Genomic DNA, 11024 nt, shown 5'->3' with positions numbered 1-11024 from the left:
GAATTCAGGCGGTGGTCCTTGCCTCTACTGTTGGTTTACCCCTGAGTGGTGTGGCTCCTATTGATTACCTGCCCAAGAGAAATTTGGATGGTTCCTCCATCCAGGATTATATGTGATTGAGAATCGGTTATTTTTAATAAAGCATACGATTGTGGATTTTGTGGGCAATCAGAGTAGGAATGGGGATCTCCACAGCCCACACAACTAACCATGGGTTGTACGAATGTTTCTACCTGATTTACCTTTTGCGGGTTTGATACATTCCCTAGTGACATATTCTGCAAAAGATTTGTCATAGTAGTCACTTGTGCAGAGAGCGTGGCTATTACGTTAGAGTCAATAGAATTCACATTTTGAGATCGCCTCTTCCTTTCTGCTCTTGCGTCGTAAGCGTCATCCACCCATTCCATATTATGCTTGGTTATGCAGTCCAATATTTCCTTAGCTTCAATATAAGATTTGTCAATGATATCGTCAGCTACAGCTGCGTCGGCTGCCATTTGAGACGCTCTGTTTTATCCGCCATAGAAAGTCTCTATCTGGATGGTTAACGGTAATTCATGATTGGGACAATTCTTGACTAATCCTTTAAAATGCTCCCATGCGGCGCTTAAGGTTTCAGCTTCTTCCTGCTCGAAGTTCATGATCTCTCTCTTCCTCCTTGTGTTTGTGGTGGGTGGAAAATATTTTTGCATGAATTTCTCCACTAACTTTTCCCAGGTTGTGATCTCACCAGGCTTCAAAGAACTTACCCATTGTTTTGCGTCGTCATGCAGAGAATATGGGAATAAAGATAGTTTGATAGCTTCTGAGGTGATTCTAGGAATCACAAATGAGTTGCACATCTCCAGGAAACGTTTCATGCGGGCGTGAGGGTCTTCTCCCCAAGCACCCCCAAATTGTCCAGTTGTTTGGAGCATTTGTAACATCATAGATTTCATCTCAAATCTTGTCCCATCTGGCATTGGGTATATGATCCCTAGTGAGAAATCATACAACCCAGGAGACGCATACTCCCTCATGGGACGCATACTACTGTTTGCCATTATGATAGGATTTTGCGCAGTGTGGGCTAGCTGTTGAGCTAAGTTTTGATTCGCTTGTTCGTCTGCCATTTGTTGTTGCCTGGTTTGTTGTCTGAGCAATAATTCCATGCGTTTTCTCTAAAAATGATGAGATTTTATCATTAAAGACCCTAATTTTTCAACTTTTAAGCCACAATAACTTGTATTTCTACAAGTTATCACTTACTTTATAACGTTGTTTGTTGTTTAAGACTGACTATTTCAAAGCAATGACCTAGGTAACTTGACCTTAATCCTGAGCTAACTACGAACTTCTATTTATTCGGCATTATCCTTAGATGTGCATAGGTGAGGATTGGCTCAACAGCGTCGACTCAATAAACCTCCATTTTAGGGGTAAGACCGGGTAGATAACTGGGGACATAGGGTGCAAGATGGAATTCACTCCTACCCGCTTTCAGGGATAGTAGGGAGGTTGTTCCCTTAAGTGTTGATTCCAGGTCTTGAACAAGGGGCCCTAACCTCTCATTGACCAGAGATGGACTTGGTTTGTTGATCATATCACAAATCAATTGTTCATTAGAGGATCAATGGGACTTAAGGAACAAGAGGTAATTTCAGGGGTTAAATAGACATTTGACCCAATCGTTATTATGAATAACTTGTGAAGGGTTAACTTACTAATCATGGTTATATCGAGTGGACACAATATATCTACAATGAGGGGAATGCAACTATGGGCTTTAGTCGAGTGACCCATAGTTAATGAATGAGGGTTAATTTGGAGCAAAGAGTTTAGCCAATTAATCTCAGATCATTGGAGCCCATGATCTGTAGATCCATGAGGTCCCCTACTAGCTCGTGAATGGATTAGCCTGAGAGTAGCATGATAAGTTGATTTGAAACGTTCGAGTTAGAATTAAGGGAATTAGTAATTATATGAGATATAATTACGCTTTTAATTTTGAAATTAAACGAAATTGGAGAATCGATTAATATTTAAATTGGATTTAAATATTCATGAATAGGGATTCGTGATGGTGGAATTAGTGTCAAATTAATTTAATATTTGATAGTAAATTAATTGAATTAATTAAATTGCTTAATTATTAATTATTAATTTTACTAGAAAAATAATTTTAAATTAATTTTTGTAAAATTAAATACAATTTTAGTTTTCATTATTGAATTAAAAACTGAAATTATGTTTTAATTTGAGAAATTACAAATTAAAAGAAAAAGAAGAAGAAAATTGGAAATGGAAATTTGGGATTTTCCCATTTCCATTTCCATCTTGCTTACACACAATCTACTTCACAATTTCAGCCAAATCCAAGCATGAGCTACAACACATGCAGCATTCCTTCTTGCATGATGATCATGCAATATATACTGAGAGATTTGAGTGGAAAATTTCATGCAAGAGTTGCATTTTGACTGAAAAAATGCTCGAAGAAATCTGATTCTTCAAAATTGTGAAAAACCAGAAAGTTAGTCTTCATCTCCATAAAATTTCCTTAATCCAAACTTATTTTGAGTCCCATAACTTAATTCAAGGCATCAAGAGGATAGTAAAGAAGGTCTTGAGGTGGTTCACAAGTTGAATTCAAGAAGATTGCAACTGAGAATCGTGATTCAAGGTGTTCTTCAAAGGTATGTCATGAAACCCACTTTGTATTTTATGAGCATGCTTAATATTGAGCCAAAATTAATGAATTAGAATACTTAATGATCCATTTTTCTTCTGTTGCATGTTTCCTAACTCTAACAATTGGTATCAGAGCATCATTTAAGCATTCAATTTGGTTTAATTTTGGCTTGATGGGTGTTTTTTTCATGAGATATATGAAAATGGTGGTCTGATATGGATTTCTAAGTTTTGGCATTTAAATTCTATTTGATTCCTTGGTTAAATTTTTAATTGGCTCTTGATTAATGAAATAAAAATGTGTGCTCAAGAGTATGTAATTTATTTGGAGTCATTAAAGTTGAAATTAAGTTGTAATTGAAAAAAGAAGTGAAGAAGGTCAAGCTGCTACAACCTGAAATCGAGCTTCTATATAGGCAGCGTTGCAATGCTGCCTTTGAGCGTTGCAACGCTGTTCTTCGTGGCTACCTAGAAAATTGAAGAACGCCCGCAGCGTCGCAATGCTGGGCTGAGAGCATTGCAACGCTGCTTACCTAGCCCAGCATGCACACTTCAACTCAAACTGACGGTCCAACTGAACCGATTCGATCGGTTCGAGTCAAGAAGGTCCGGTTTGACCTGATTCAGTCCGGTTCAATCTCTTTTGAAGTTTTGGAGGTCCGGTTCGATCCATTAGGGTTCAATTTGGGGCAATTTGAGCGGTTTAGAAGCATTTTGGGGTTTTTTCTTGTTGACTTTTGTAATAGTTAGGCCTTTGTTTGCTTGTTTATGCCAAAACTGAAACCATATCAGTATGTGTTTAATTATTTTGCATGTGATGTATGTTATAATTAAATAAATCTTGTATGTGCATACAGTATGCCATGTAGATTTAAAATTTCACCATAGGAAGCATGTTACATGCATTGAAATATGTTATAAAATGGTATAATATATAGTATGCATATTTAGGGTTTCTTTTATTTAATATAAAAGTTATATTAAATATTGAATGCCTTTGATGAATGTTGTGGATGTTTAGCATGTCTAAAAATTTGTAAGCTATTATAAAATTGGTTTAGACATTTAAAATCAATAACAAAGAACAGTTGCATGCTCACGTAAGTTAACCACTCATTTTAGTAGTTAAAATAGGTCGTTAAACTTGTAATACTCGGGTTACAAACTAAACCGGTATATAATCCCGTCAAAGGCTGGAGATATTTAAGTTGACGATCTACGGAACACCTCCTACCTAGGGATTATGGCCGAACTATTGAGTGTTGTTAACCAATTTTATGAACAATACGTGTGAGGGTTTAAAACTAGTTTATCACTTAGACCTCGTAGGTTAAATCCAATTATAAACATTATACTTGGATAAACACCTAGACTTAGGTTGTTTAATTAGCCGAAACAAACCTAAGAAACGAATACCCCATTTAATCATTAGAACACTTCAGTGGGAGTTTAATAACATATACGATATGCTATTAGAACACTTCAGTGGGAGATTAATAAACATATATGATATGATTATTTTTAGCTCTCACGAGTTCACAATCTAAATTCATGTGGCACTTCGTGTTACCCTGGGAGTGACCTTCATTCGGAAAGCGTTTACATGAGTCGAGATTTTGGTGAATGGGAGAAGTTGTTCACTTTAAAATCAATTGTGATATTTTGATTTTAAAATTTTCACGTTCTCAAGATTTCACAACAAAAGGTTCATGCGGCACTTCGTGTCACCCTGGGAGTGACCTCCATTCGGAAAGTGTTTGCGTGAATTGATCATGGTGAATGGGGGGAAGATGTTCAATGGAAAATCAAATATATGATTTATTGATTTCAATTCTCACATCCCTATATAATTCCCACCTTGAGATCCATGCAGCACTTCGTGTCACCCTGGGAATGACCTCCATTCGAAAAGTGTTCGTCATAGATCAAGACTAAAGCGAATGGGGGAAGTAGTTCATAGTAAGTGGGTGAAGGATATGTATGAACATATCCTACGGTCTCTTCTGCTGGTTTGAATCATAAGATTCTTGTGTTGCGCCTACTTATTGTCTTTAAGTCCGATATCACTAGTCGTTTAACGACGGCTATCCGCTTGGATGGTTTTAACATAGGATTCGGAACAACTCAAACTCTAGAAATGGATAGGATTTCTAAAGTCGGTTTCAGCTTTAACTTTCCAACTTTAGGAGCATCGTTGGAATCAGACTTCTGAAGTCTAAAAACTAAGGGTTTCACTTACAGAATTACTAAAGAGTTAGTAATGTCTGAACGAAAACGGTAGCTAAACGATTATCGTAATATAAGTTATTTTGGAGATAGCGTTCAGTCAAGAATGTCTTGTTGTAGTATCGTTACAAAAATAATCTTGGGTATATTATTACTTTGCTAAAACTTGATTGGATTTAAAAGCAATTCACTTATAAAATTTGTTTATATCTTTTAGAATGATGAGTGAACTAGTACAATTGTTGGCATCTGACAAACAAATAGAGGATAATTATGCAACCTGAAAATCAAATTTGAATACTATACTCGTGATAGATGATTTATGGTTTGTCTTAATAGAGGACTGTCCTCTCATTCCTAACTCTAACGTATACTAAACTGTTTGGGATGCGTACAATAGATGTATCAGGGTGAATGATAAAGCCCGCGCTTATATCCTCGCCAGCATATTTGATGTTTTGGCGAAGAAACATAAGGATATAAGTACTGCCAAAGAGATTATGAAATCTTTACGAGGGATGTTCGGGCAGCCGTCTTTCTTCCTAAGGCATGATGCCATCAAGTACGTTTACAACTACAGCATGAAAGAGGAGGCCTCTGTTCGTGAACATGTCCTGGACATGATGGTCCACTTCAATGTGGTGGAAGTAAATGGCGCGGTCGTTGACAAGAGAAGTCGAGTTGGTTTTATTCTAGAACCTCTTCCGAAGAGTTTTCTGCAGTTCTATACGAACGCATTAATGAATAAAATTGAATACAACTTGACTACTTTTCTTAATAAGCTACAAGCTTACCAGAAAATAGTGAGAGCTAAAGGTTTAGAATTAGAAGTAAACATTACTATCGCTGAGAAGAGAGGAATGTCCTCCAAAAAGCCTGATGTTACTTCCTCTTCACAAAGAGAGTATTCATGTTAAGAAAAGAAAAGGGAAGGGGAAGAAGAAACCCGTTGGGAAGAAAGGCAAGAATAACACTGCAGACAAAGGAAAGTGTTTCCACTGCAACGAGAAAGGGCATTGGAAGAGGAACTACCTTTAGTACCTTGCTGAGAAGAGAGTAGAGAAAGCAAAACAGGCAAACTAGTTTATGAGGATCGCTTGCTCAACTTAACCAATGGGAGATGTTATTTGATGACAATCTTATATGCTTTTGTTATCATGTAAAGAACAAATTGTATATATTTTTGTGGTAAATGAAATGTTTATTTTCGAAAAATTATGTTTGTTCTATCTCATAGCAACTTCTGTTGAAGAACTAACTTAGTTACAAACCTTTTGTAAATATTTAGATATTTAAAATGGCTAGAAATCAATTAAAGGCAAGTAGTTATTTAACCTAAATGATAAGTTTATAACACTTGAAATGTTCAGAGTGTACAAAACTTATTAGGTAAAATAAAACAGAAATACTTCGATTGGATCAAAGTATAGGAAGTTTAAAGACTTCTAGATCTATTTGATCGAAAGTGAAATCCAGTGAAAAACTTTCTAATTACCTTGGTTTCTCAACATCATTGGAATGGTGTTCCAGATCACCTTGTATTATTTGTTTCCATAAAACTTGCATAAATCAATTATTATTGAATTAACACTGTTAACAAGAGTTGTTTAAACAGGCCAGATGCATCTTACTCAAAGAGTTGAGAGTTCCTCAATGTAGTGGGAGGAAAGTATGACTTCCTAGCTATTATTGAAACAGTATTGTGAAAATAAGATGCATTCCCCCATATAGTTTAATAAGAAGTCTATTGTACATTAACATGCTTACAAAGATTCTCTCGGCTAAAGTATTTGAGAATCACCTAGTAATACTAAAAAACCAGGTGAATAACCTAGGGCAAGTGGGAGAATGATTGGGTATGGGATATTTAATGGTAAACCATGGGTATGGGATGCCTTAGTTTATTGTATTTCTCTGTAAAAACTCAGAAATTCAGTTTTATATATTCAGATATATAGGTTACCACTAGAGTTTTAGTCCAAGTGGGAGTTTATTGGGTTTTATGTCCTAAAACTCGTTGTTTTGTAAACAATAAAACTTAATCTGAAAATTCAATAAGTTGTTATTGAATGTATGTATTGTTTATTAGAAATCCAATAAACTAAAGAACCAATGACTATTACATGAGTACTTGAACTTTATGTGGAGATATAAAACCGGATCAAATTCAAGTAAATAGTCAAAATAATCTATAGTATATGAATGAGGTTGTGTGCCTTATTCTAGTAACACTATTGGATGTGGTCCACTCTGTAGTTGTTACAAGGAGTTGTAAAGTGCTACAGATGATGTGATCCTAATTCGTACATGTTGTGACATAAGAAGTGAGGGCGTCCTGTGCAATGGGTTTGTACAAGATCAGACCAGGAAATCATTCACTCTTAGTTTATAACGTTGTTTACTATTTAAGATTGACTATTTCAAAGCGATGACCTAGGTAACTTGACCTTAATCCTGAGCTAACTATAAACTCCTATTTATTTGGCATTATCCTTAAATTTGCATAGGTGAAGGTTGGCTCAACAACGCCGACTCAATAAACCTCCATTTCAGGGGTAAGATCGGGTAGATAGCTGAGGACATAGGGTGCAAGTTGGAATTTACTCCTACCCGCTTTTAGGAATAGTAGAGAGGTTGTTCCCTTACCTGTTGATTCCAGATCTTGAATAAGGGCTCCATCCTCTCATTGGCCCGAGAGGGACTCAATTTGTTAATCGGATCATAAATCAATTGTTCATTAGAGGATCAGTGGGACTTAAAGAGCAAGGGGTAATTCCGGGGGTAAAACAAACATTTGACCCAACCGTTATTACGAATAACCCGTGAAGGGTTAACTTACTAATCATGGTTATATCGAGTGGACACAATATATCTATAATGAGGGGAGTGCAACTATGGGCTTTAGTGGAGTGACCCATTAGTTAACTAATGGGGGTTAATTTAGTGTAAAGAATTTAGCCAATTATCTCGAATCGTTGAAGCCCATGCTCTGTAGGTCCACGAGGTTCCCCTACTAGCTCGTAAATGGATTAGTGTTAAAGTAGCGTGATAAGTTGATTTGAAACGTTTGAATTAGAATTAAGAGAATTAGTAATTATATGAGATATAATTATGCGTTTAATTTTGAAATTAAACGAAATTGGAGAATCGATTAATATTTAAATATGATTTAAATATTAAATTCATGAATAGGGATTCATGATGGTGGAATTAGTGTTAAATTAATTTAATATTTGATATTAAATTAATTGAATTAATTAAATTGTTTAATTATAATTATTAATTTTATTAGAAAAATTAATTTTAAATTATTTTTTGTAAAATTAAATACAGTTTTAGTTTTAATTATTGAGCTAAAAACTAAAATTATGTTTTAATTTAAGAAATTACAAATTAAAAGAAAAAGAAGAAGAAAATTGGAAATGGAAAATTTGGGATTCTCCCACTTCCATTTCCAACTTGCTTACACACAATCCACTTCACAATTTTCAGCCAAATCCAAGCATAAGCTGCAATACATGCAACATTCCTTCTTGCATGATGATAATGCAATATATACTGAGAGATTTGAGTGGAAAATTTCATGCGAGAGTTGCATTTTGACTGAAAAAATGCTGAAGAAATTTGATTCTTCAAAACTGTGAAAAACCATAAAGTTGGTTTTCATCTCTATAAAATTCCCTTAATCCAAGCTTATTTTGAGTCCCACAATTCAATCCAAGGCACCAAGAGGATAGTAAGGAAGGTCTTGAGGTGGTTCACAAGCTGAATTCAAGAAGATTGCAACTGAGAATCCTGATTCAAGGTGTTCTTCAAAGGTATGTCATGAAACCCTCTTTGTATTTTATGAGCATGCTTAATATTGAGCCAAAATTAATGAATTAAAATGCTTTATGATCCGTTTTTCTTCCGTTGCATGTTTCCTAACTCTAACACTTCTTCCATTGGTGAACTGTCTCATTTGCTCCTTTTCACACCTCCAAAAGTTAAGGTAACACTAATATAAATTGCGGTTTACGTTTTCCATTTCTTGCATGTGATTCCATTCTATATAAATTTTTGTGACGATTTCTCTATAAATTTTTGTGATGAGAGAAATAATGAGAGGAATGCACTAGAAAAAGAACGAGAAGAACAAGAGGAAGGAGCGAGATCTTGAAACAAGATTTTTCCAAAATGTTTGATAATGTGTTGTTGTTCCTTTTTTTCTCTAATTCTTTTTTCTTTTACCTGCAGTTGTAATGACTAATATGAAGATTACTATAAATGATCGTTTTCCCGGACAGGCTACAGGCCTTTCATCTCACATTGGGATCGCAAATAAGATAATCAAATGTAAACTTACAAGAGGCAACTTCAAATATTTAGGAGGATTGTGTTTTAAAAATTCGTGGATATGGACATAGTCTTCAATAACCCACTAGTCCACCATTTATTATTGTGGGAGGTGGAAAGTAGTAAGCCTGATTCCATGACCTTTGACTTTGATGGGATGATTGTTGAATTTTTTAAGGAGGATTTCCTATTGGTGATGGGATTGTGGTGGTCACCTACTAAATTGGTTCGTAGTGTTGAATGTTGGGTTGTATGTACTAAAACTCGCAGTTTTTAATCTTAAACATATTTTATTATCAATAAATATGCTATTGACATTCATTCAATAAAATTATTGTTGAACATGTGAATTGTACTTGTAAAGAGTAAATACAATAAACTAAAGATCCATGACTATTATTTGAATGCATGAACTTTATGTGGAGACATAAGAGTGGATCAAGTTCAGTAAATAATCCTGAGCTAACTATGAACTCATGTTTATTCAGGATTATCCTTAAATTTGCATGGGTGAGAGTTGGCTCAACAATACCGACTCAATAAGTCTCCTATTTCAGGGGTAAGACCGCATAGATAGCTGGGGACATAGAGTGGAAGATGGAATTTACTCCTACTTGCTTTTAGGGATAGTAGAGAGGTTGTTCCCTTAAGTGCTGACTCTGGGTCTTGAACAAGGGGCCTGATGCGTTATTTTATTGAATGGAAATATGGATGAAATGCGTTGGTGGAATTACGTTGTGCACTCAAGTTTTCCTAGCGGAATTCAAGTGTAAATTCCCCTGAGTTTCCTGGTAAGTCCAGGGTTGATCACAGGGACTTGTGAAAATAGTTTGCGTTGATAATTTTCTTATGAAAACTTTGCGGTAATGGGGTAAATAAATGAAGTGGTTGGTTTGTTGTTGTGTTGATAAAAAGAAATAAATAAATGCGGCGGATTTAAGAAACAAAATTGCGTTAATAGATGCAATGAGTATGTGATGAACAGGTTGAGAAGATCTTTGGCTAGCATTACTTGGGAATGCGTTAGACTATGCGATCATGTTACTACCATGCACAGCAAGTCATTTTCCAATGTAAATGCAATGCTCCTAAATCTAGGACACAAGTGTTGCATGCAAAATGTCCATAGAGCTTATTTCTAAGTCCCTACTCTTGTCCTATGTGTTGATGCAAAATGCAAGAAAGCAAGGTGTCCTTAGACTACCCTCCCGAGTATCTCTAATAGACGAATGAAGCATACATAAACAAGGTAATCATAAAGAATGAAGATTCCCTTGTTGTGCTAGCTAAATGCTTCTCAACCCATTCAACTAATTTAGCTACTCATGCGGGAATCACAGAAAGTGACCAGATATAGAAAAAGAAATTTCGTTCTTATATATAAGTTAAGTACAAAATGCTAATGGAAGTTAAGGTAGAGAGCCTGGTAGCAATTCCTTGCTGACCGAGGCTTTTTACATTGGAATCTCTATTCTGAACTAAAGTTATTCCCGCTTCCGTAGGAGTCGGCCCTCTCTCCGTCTTAGTAGCTTCTGGTGCTCTCCCAAGCTTGCCGAAACGATCTACCGGCACAACTTCTTCCTCGCATCCGCCTTGGTATTTATAGGGTATCAACGGTGAAAGGTGAAAGAAAACTATGGATAGAGGCGTGAACTAAAAATGGTGAACTAATCAATTGCTTAACCCCTTCGCTGAAGAATGCACTTGGTATTTATAGGGCATCAACGGTGAAAGGCGGCTTCTCTCTCCTGGTTGTACAAATGGGACAACTTTAATTCCTGACTGACGCG

General features: G+C 35.8%; 1 non-coding gene across 1 annotated transcript; it reads left to right on the top strand.

Annotated features, from left to right (window-relative positions):
- Positions 1-555: 555 nt before the first annotated feature.
- Positions 556-662, top strand: LOC120072438. The gene has a single exon (XR_005480497.1). It is a non-coding gene; the product is annotated as a small nucleolar RNA R71 (small nucleolar RNA).
- The last annotated feature ends 10362 nt before the right edge of the window (positions 663-11024 follow it).

The sequence above is a fragment of the Benincasa hispida genome, chromosome 2, assembly GCF_009727055.1.
Source record: "Benincasa hispida cultivar B227 chromosome 2, ASM972705v1, whole genome shotgun sequence".
Classification (NCBI taxonomy): Eukaryota; Viridiplantae; Streptophyta; class Magnoliopsida; order Cucurbitales; family Cucurbitaceae; genus Benincasa; species Benincasa hispida.
This window is presented reverse-complemented; position numbering and strand designations above follow the sequence as displayed.